Consider the following 8,980-nt stretch of genomic DNA (forward strand, 5'->3'; position numbering starts at 1 on the left):
CTGAGGTAAAAAAAATATATCTTCCAAAGTCAGTCCCGTTTGTCTGCAGTTCTTCTAGCAGTTTCTTCCTCTCAGCTTGGTGGGAAAAAACAGCCTGTATATATAGTAAGTAAAGATAACTTTTAAAATTACATTTAAAAAAAACTTCTGCTTGATTTTGTTTCAGCTATCAAATGATGAATAGACCTTCCTTTCATACACTCTTTTTTTTATTGCCCTCTGCCTGTTTTATTTGTTTTTACTTTATTTCAATAGCATTTACTCAGTGATGCAGCATTTATTTATTTAACTTCTGCTTTACATCTAAGTACTTAATTTCTTTTTTAAAATAACGTTACACTCTAAAGACGTCAGTTTCTCTCTTCTGTTTTCGTAGCTTCTTTTAAACAAATTCTTATCACAGTTTTGGTCTGTGTAAATCCTATTTATTCTTGAGTGGTTTTTTTTTGTGTCAAAGTGTGCCTTTTTTCTCTCTCGGCATGTATATTCACACCTATGCAGCTTCTCTGCCTCTCACTCTAGAAACCTCCCTGAAGTACAATATCCTTTAATGGAAGGAACGCTAGCTTCCTAAAGTCATATGCATATATACAACTGATTTATATTTATTTACTTTAGTTGAGATCCTGCTGCTTAAACATGGTTAACCAAAAGGGTACAGTTTTGTTACCTTCTGTTTCCCTCCAAAATCCCAAGATTTATATATTTGTGACCTAGTAGTAAAACTGGAAGTTAGTTAGAGCCTGACCATCTCTTAAATGCATGACCTTTTGTGTCCCAAAAGAATGCAGTTACAACTGTATCTAACTTTTCAAAAAATATTTGTAAATATATATAGGATTATTCTGAAAAAGATGCAAGAGATTTGAAAGGATATTCTTCTTAACAGTATCAATACTCCCACCGGAAGAGATTTACATCTACTTATTTGGCTGATGTCTTTACATAAGGAGACTTACAACATTTATGATACAATTGATTACATTTCTTTTTGGTTTTTCCAGTTGGAGCACAGGCAGGTTAAGTGACTTCTCCATGGTCACACAATGTCAGTAGCAGGATTTGATCCCACAACCTTAGAGTTTGAAGTCCAAAGCCTTACCCACGACTCCACACCTGCCGTTTTTCACACAGAGATGATCATCTACTATATTAACATCCTGTTTGATGTTTTCAATAATAATCATTTACAGTAGATCTGAGGTGATTTGTCAAGTTTTTTATAACTATAACTTATATATGATTAAACTGTTCTAAGACAAACAGTGAATAGTACTTTCCTATGTTCTTGTATTAAGATTATTCATTAGGAAAAGTACTCAAAGGTGCTATATAAATGAGATGTATTATTATTATTTTGAACACAGAGGTCCAATAGATTTAATGTAAGTTGCAATAATGTGTATGGATCCATGAGGTAGACAACCATGTCATCAACACAGTGAGATATTTTTTGTCCTGTTTAGTCCTTCTCTTATCTTCCCTTTTGTCTCTGTTTCCAGAGGTGGATGCTATAGCTAGGTGTTCAATAGTATCTGTAAAGAGCATCGGCAATAATGGCAACATTCTAGTTCTGCATTTTAGATTAAATTATTCAGGCCTCTGGGTTAGAGTACATTCATTTCATTCAAACATATATACATTTCAAACATATGCAGATTTCCATAGTACAGTAAATAGATCTCCACATTCAACTTCCTCAAATTCGTAATGCCCATAAAAAATGATTAAACACGAAAACATTAATGACGGTTAATAACAAAGATCTTTTTATAAAATTCCATTTGGTAGTCCTCTGGATGTGTGGCTTTCCTGCTGTTTACTGAAATTATACTATCTTGGACTTTGGAGAGCCTCAATGACATTCCCAGCTATTTCAGAATTAAGTTTCATTTACACAGTCCTAATGAGCTTTTGAAGGCTATACCATGCATGTGTTACCTCTAGTCATTTAGTCTGATAGCCTCAAAGACTCAGACAGGTTTGATTGAGCTCAGGAAAAAGGGTTAAATGTTATTTCCACACTTAAAAAGTAAAATGGTTAAAGACATAGTGTTTTGGAAATAAAAGCTTCATCAGGTATGCAAAAGACAACAAAGTGCAGAAACTAAAAAGATGGAACACATTGATTAACTGTTGTGGTGGAAATCAACATCTTAATTAAAGTAAGAAACTTATCCTCTAACAAGATAATCTCTGTTAAGACATTTTAATCAATAATCAGGCAGGAGAAAAGTTTGTCAATCTGCATCATTAATTGCTCTTCAGCTAATGCTTGAACAGAGAGCATTCTTTCACAGCATGATCAGAATGATAACATATTTTTCTTCTTCTTCTAGCTTTGTAGGTCTATTTTATAAGCAACTGAATATACATAACAGTGTCAATCAATGTACTGTATACATTTACTCTGGTGGGTTAGTTGGTTTACACCTAAATGACTTATATAAAATAAAAGTCTATTATATTATACCTTCTTATACCTTTTCAGTTGAGCCACTATCCTTGAAATCCTTGAATATCCAATCTGATTGTTCACAGGACATCTGCCGACTTCTTAGTCATCTTTCAATACATTTTGTGTATTACATCTTTGTCTTTGGCAGAAATGGTTAATCCAAAATACAAAAAGTGCACTTAAAACAGGTATAAATAAAAGCCTTCTTTTCAGATGTTAACCCCATTTCATACCCATCACTATTATGCATTTTCTATCTGCATTATACTCAGGTATAATTTACATGAAAGTACTATATGAACCATTCCATAATGATTTTTGGTTTTTCACCTTAGGTAAAAATGTCACAAGAAAACAACCTATTATTGTAAAATACAAAATATATACATGGCTTAATAAATAAAAAAAAACAACTTAGGAATGATTTTCTAATTATTTTGATTAAGGAATAACAATTATTTGACAAATCTCACAAAGCCCAATGTCAGAAGATTGGTTACATACTGTGGGTCCAGTAATTCTCTCTCCCGGTCATGCAACATAACTATATCTTCTATTATACCTTATATTTAATTCAGTGTCAAAAACCCTTAGATTAAGTGAATGTGATCCCAATCTATCTATCTAGCTAGCTAGCTAGCTAGCTAGATAGATAGATAGATAGATAGATAGATAGATAGATAGATAGATAGATAGATAGATAGATAGATAGATAGATAGATAGATAGATAGATAGATAGATAGATATTACTTAATTTGTCCCAAAAAGGGATCGATATGTAATTATAATCATGGTCAGACAGAGTCATCTATGTATTCATCTAATTTCTGATCTGCTGAGTTCATTATAGGATAGAGGAAACTGAACTCCATTGAAAGGTGACTAGTAAAAAACCAACCCAATAGTACTGTGCTCAATTCATTGTGGTCTGATGATGACCTAAAGTATATATAATTAGGTACCTAAATGCTAATGTCAATGTTACACCTAAGGAAGTACAATTTGAATTCTTTCAGTTTCCAATAGAGAGAGTGACATTATATATTCTCAAGAGTTTCTCCCTAAACTCCAATTTCTTCAAAATAATTCCCCTCATACCTACCAAAATAAATTGTCTAAAGCTAAACTTTTTTTGGTTGAGACCCAATTTTGCCCTTTTTAGTATTTTTTGGTACATTCCTTGTTAAATGCCTGGTTGATTGTCAGTTCATAGGGACCCCTTGGAGAATTCTGGGCTATCATCAAGGTGGGATGATAGTGAGAGCAATATTAATTGCCTAATCAACCGACCGCAACCCACTTTGCAAACCATATGCAACCTATTACCATTAAATACTATAGTAACTAGCAACCCGAAGATGGCAACCTGCAACCATTTTTTGGGTCTTGAACTAAAGTTTACAAAACACTGCTGTAAAGTACATAGTTGGTTGTATAGAACAAAAGATATTTCACTGAGAAATCATTCATTGATGTTTTTTTCGAATTATATAATTTTAATTAATATAATGCAATTCAGCTTTACCAAGATTGTAAAGGTTTACAATACATTATGTAGTGTAAACCAGAAAGCTGCAAATAACTATTATCTGTGGGTTCCTATGAAATGTGAACAATGACATTTCTGCTAGGAAGATTGAGAGTAAGACATTTTTGATAATGCAATCACATGTTAAGCTAGTATTCAATTTTTTCAAGAAAGACTAGTAGTGTCTTATTTCATGTTATTTTCTACAGAGTAAATGCAAACTCCATCAGAGAGAAAAGCAAAAAAATGATGTTATTGTTTGTACAGTATATGCCGGATTGAAGTGTATCTGAATTCCTTTGCATATACACTGTATGAGTGTGCCTGTTGGTGTTGATTTGTGAAGTGCAAATAGAGAAATAACATTAGACCTTCCACCTATTATTATAGGTAAGTGCTATAATTAATGGAAAAAGTTACACAAAAACAGCATATTTTATTTTCCTGTCAAACTTCAGATGTTAATGTTCTTTCATTTGGATGAAGCATTGGTTTAAAAATACTGTAGGTAAAATGGGGAAAGTACTTTAAAGTCATGATCCTTTAATGATGCATTCTGCTTAAAATCCACAATTACTATCTGGTTGAGCTTTATGCAAGCCACTGTATCACACTAATTTTCAGAAAGGCCAATACAAAAAGCACACAAATGCCATCTCCTGGACAATGCATGACCATCTTATGTTTAACCTCCTATTGTTGCTCTAGGGTTGAGGATCTTCATGCATATTTAGGAAACAAGGATTTATTTTGTGCTAATTCATCCCTTGTTGTCTAGACAATCACTGTCATTATATTGTTCTTCTCTTGTCCATTTCTTCAGTGTAAAATATTGCCTTCCATTGTAAAAGGACTCCCCAGGACAATGTATTTTCACACTGATTTACATTTTGTCAGACTTTCCTCCACCATTAACTAAGCTCTGAATGTTAACTTTAAATGTATGTTAATCATAGGGCATATTAACCATATTGGCATTGCTTTTTAATTAAACAAAAATTATGTATACATGTATAGCAAAATATCTATGTAAATATGTATTATCTTTTTGCTTTCCACATACATTTCAGATTTAATGTTGCAAACAGTTATATATTCTTCTCCTTTCTCTACTTACAACAGCCTTCATCAATAACTGATGTGTATTATTATTAGTAAAATTATTATTATTGTTATTATTATTAACTGCAAGAGCAATAGCCAGGAAAGAATTTCAGGGGGATGAGACATACATGAATTGTATTTCTGTCTGTGATTAACAAGATAATCAAATATAAATAAATACATTTTAATTGAAGGTTCAAGCGCCAACCATCACCTGTGATTGGCTGTTCTGTTTTTTTTTGTGTGTGTGTGTGTGTTTTTTGTGATTCTAGATAAACAAAAATATGAGGGGAACCCCAAAATGTTCAACATCTTGCATAACTGGATATCAAGATGAGTTGAACAGTATCATATGAAGGATTTTCTTATACCAGTGAGTGAATTCATACCTTTCTTAAGTAATTTTTAAGAAGACAATAAATAATTAACGAAAAACATATCTCATGACACATTTAATTGTAAATGCTCACATACTGTATGACCATGTTTTTAATTTATCTGGGTATTTAATTGTTTGTTTAATCCCCCCAAACCCCACAATCCACCCCCATCCCCAAACGACCCTGCTCAGGATATGGTTTAAAAATGGATGAATGATTGGATGGATTTCATTTTGTCTAAAATATTCCTCCATAGATAACATAATATTTAACTATATTAACAGAGTAAGCTCCCCCCTCCCCCTCTTATAAAGTGATTACTGGTTTCATGTGATCCCACAGTGGCTTGTAGAGGGGCTCCTCATTTACCAGTGTAACTTTATTTCTTTCAGACATTCCCTATCAGATCTTACCCCTACCCTACCCTGCACATTACAACAACATAAAAGCCAAAACTTTTGTTACACAAGGAAAGCATTCCTGCATGCAGATTTGAATGGCAGATCACTAATTTGAGGAGCATTCACACAGTTATTACTAAATGTAAATGGCTTTGTTGTCTTTTTTTGTTTAGATTCTGCCTAAGCCATGCCACTTGGTTTAAGCTGTGTCTAATAGCATTATGTTGCAGACACACCAGAGATCCTTATAAGGAATACCATTTACATACTTTATCTTTATTCACCTGTTCATATAAATGTATTTCTTCTTGGTGCTATTTGGCTATGTTTGACATCTTATTCTCCTTACCTCAAGCATGGTGTTTGTCAATTTGGTTGTTGTTTACTTCCACAAATTCTGTGTTGTACTAAATCCTGTCTGGTGTAAACCATCCTTTGCCTCTAAACTTATACGGCTGCTGTTGATGGGTCTACAAAAAAACTTCATTACAGCTGTCATTGGTCTACCAACCTAAAAAGAATATTATCACTGACATGGTGAACTGATACAGATGGTGTTTAGAAGTGTAGTTCATATACATCTGACTCCCAACTGGATCCATACCTTCTCACCTGTCTTCTCACTGTGGGGGAAGCAGCACCCCACCAGTTCCAGTAGGGAACTGTTTTCTATAACCTGTAAGGAGAGCAGTTGTATTGACCATTCACCAGTTGTTCATGGCTTTCACACTTTTGGTTAGTGAGTTAAGCAAACTTAGCAAGGGATTGTTCAAAAGCTCCCAAACCTCTCTCTCTCTTTCTCTGTACATTTGTATTATAGTGTTCCCAGAGGATGTCCTTTTGGTACACAATCTGCATTAACAAGACCTACCAGATTCCACAAGTCTTTGTATGGAAGTTTAATCTTATCTGATAGCTTTGACACTTTTCCTGTCCTGTGCCATTCTACTATCTTCATTTTTACTTGCAACCCCTTGCTAGCTGGCCAAATTATTAATTGGATTTTGTTCATTGCAAGTGATGGACTGGCTTTCTGTCCAGGACTGTTTTCTGTGCTGCCAGAATAGGCTCTGATCCCCAACAATTCTTAAATTTATTAAACTGGTTTAAGAATATGTTATTTCATATTATTTAGAAATGTGTTATATTGTGTTGTTCATATACAGTATTGTATATTGTGTTGTTATGCAATAACATAAACTGGATTACAGCAGTAATATCAATATTAATTATTTGGCAGCAAACGTTTAACTTCAATTAATGACTTTTAATGTATGGAACATTACATTTGTATGTGTATTAATATATGTTTTTAAATGAGCCAGGAGACAGAACTGATATGTATATCCAGTATATGAAAAACTACCCATTTATTCATCTATTAATTTTTTAAGCAATTTACCCAGTTCAGGGTTACTGGGAAGCTCATTACCTATCCTGGTAGATCTGGGCGAAAGGCATGAAGCAACCCTGGAAGGGACAAATTCATTCATTCAACCCATTTATCTTAAAGTGGTTATGGCAATACTGTTACTAAAAGCTTACTTATGAAAATTTCGTATTGTTAGCATACTATTTGGGAGATGGAAAAAAAGCATGTTTTATAAATACCAGTCATCTGCTGTTTAAATGGAATCAGACATATTAATAAAGAAATTCCTAACAAGGACATTCTTTTAAGTTTTAACTAAAGGCTCAAGACCCCAAAAGATTGTTAAATAAAAAGGCTTTGATGTCAAAACAATAAGAATAATATATATATATATATATATATATATATTATATATATAGAATAATTATATATATATATATATATATATATATATATATACACTGTAAATTGTAATTAAGGCTATTTTTTTTCTTCTAAACCTTCCTGTTACAAGTCCAAATAAGCCAAAGATACATTCTTCTTTAATTTGTGGATCACAAAGAACTGGACAAAATAACTTCTTTGCTTTTAGACCAAGCATGTTTCTCTTTTTATGCGATGGTTGCTAGCTACTTTCCCAAGGTCTTTTTTAAACCCCAGTGCATTTCAAGGTGATGTAGTGAATCATTGAGCGTTGGGAAAAAATGGAGGCGTTTTAAAGAGAGAGTCTGAACAGCACAAACTGTTATTATCATGTAAATCCCCTGAGAGAAAGGGGACAGTGAAACTGATAGCTCTGATCTAATTATCTGCCGCCCAATACAAGCCTGGGCCCTGAATAAGACTCACAGAAAGGCTGCCATTGGAACACAAAAAAAAAAGCAAAGAAAACAATACGAAACTTAGCAACAGTGTAAAAACAAGCTTTTATCAGTCCACAAAGAACAGTTTTATGAGCATTTTTGTTTACAATAAAAAAAAGGTTAGCCGAACAGAGACTTAAAGCACTATTGACTGGTACCATTTATTCTTATCGGCGGTACATTCAATTAGTTTAACAAAAAGTGAAAAGAAAATTTCTAAACTACAGACAAAAAAGAAAAAATACCAACATAATTTAATTAAAAAGTTTAACACACTGGACTTAACAAGGTAATCTGTTAATTTTAAGCCTCATGCATGCTTATAAATTTGAAATATATTGAGGCCTCATTTCCGTTATACTGATATTCATATATTTACATGGTGAGAAAATGTTAACTGATTTTCTGCAAATAATAATAGTAATAATAACCATCATCAACATAATGTTCATAATACTCATAATCACCACAATAATATTCATAATTATAAATCTCTTTCTGTAGATGTATTCAATACAATGTAAACTGATGTCATCAATTTGTAATCAAGTTTCACTATTTTACAATGAACAGTAATTCCCAGATGTCTTTTTCTTTTTCTTTCCAATATCAACTTTTGTGCTTTGGCAAGAATTTATCATTCGATGGTAAGAAAGGGAATCCAGCATAGTACCTACAAAATACAATATATATTTCCTGTTTAATAAGTTTACTGTTTTGTGTTTTCTAAACTAGTGAAGTTAACTGTCAATTGCCTTATATTTAATATAAAAATAACTAACAGTAGTACTTGAATGAAAATATCTTAGTTGTATGGTGCTGAGACTTTTTTTGCATATTTAAATCTATTTGTGCAGATAACAGACGGTCTGG

The sequence above is a fragment of the Erpetoichthys calabaricus genome, chromosome 4 (assembly GCF_900747795.2).
Source record: "Erpetoichthys calabaricus chromosome 4, fErpCal1.3, whole genome shotgun sequence".
NCBI classification, from domain to species: domain Eukaryota; kingdom Metazoa; phylum Chordata; class Cladistia; order Polypteriformes; family Polypteridae; genus Erpetoichthys; species Erpetoichthys calabaricus.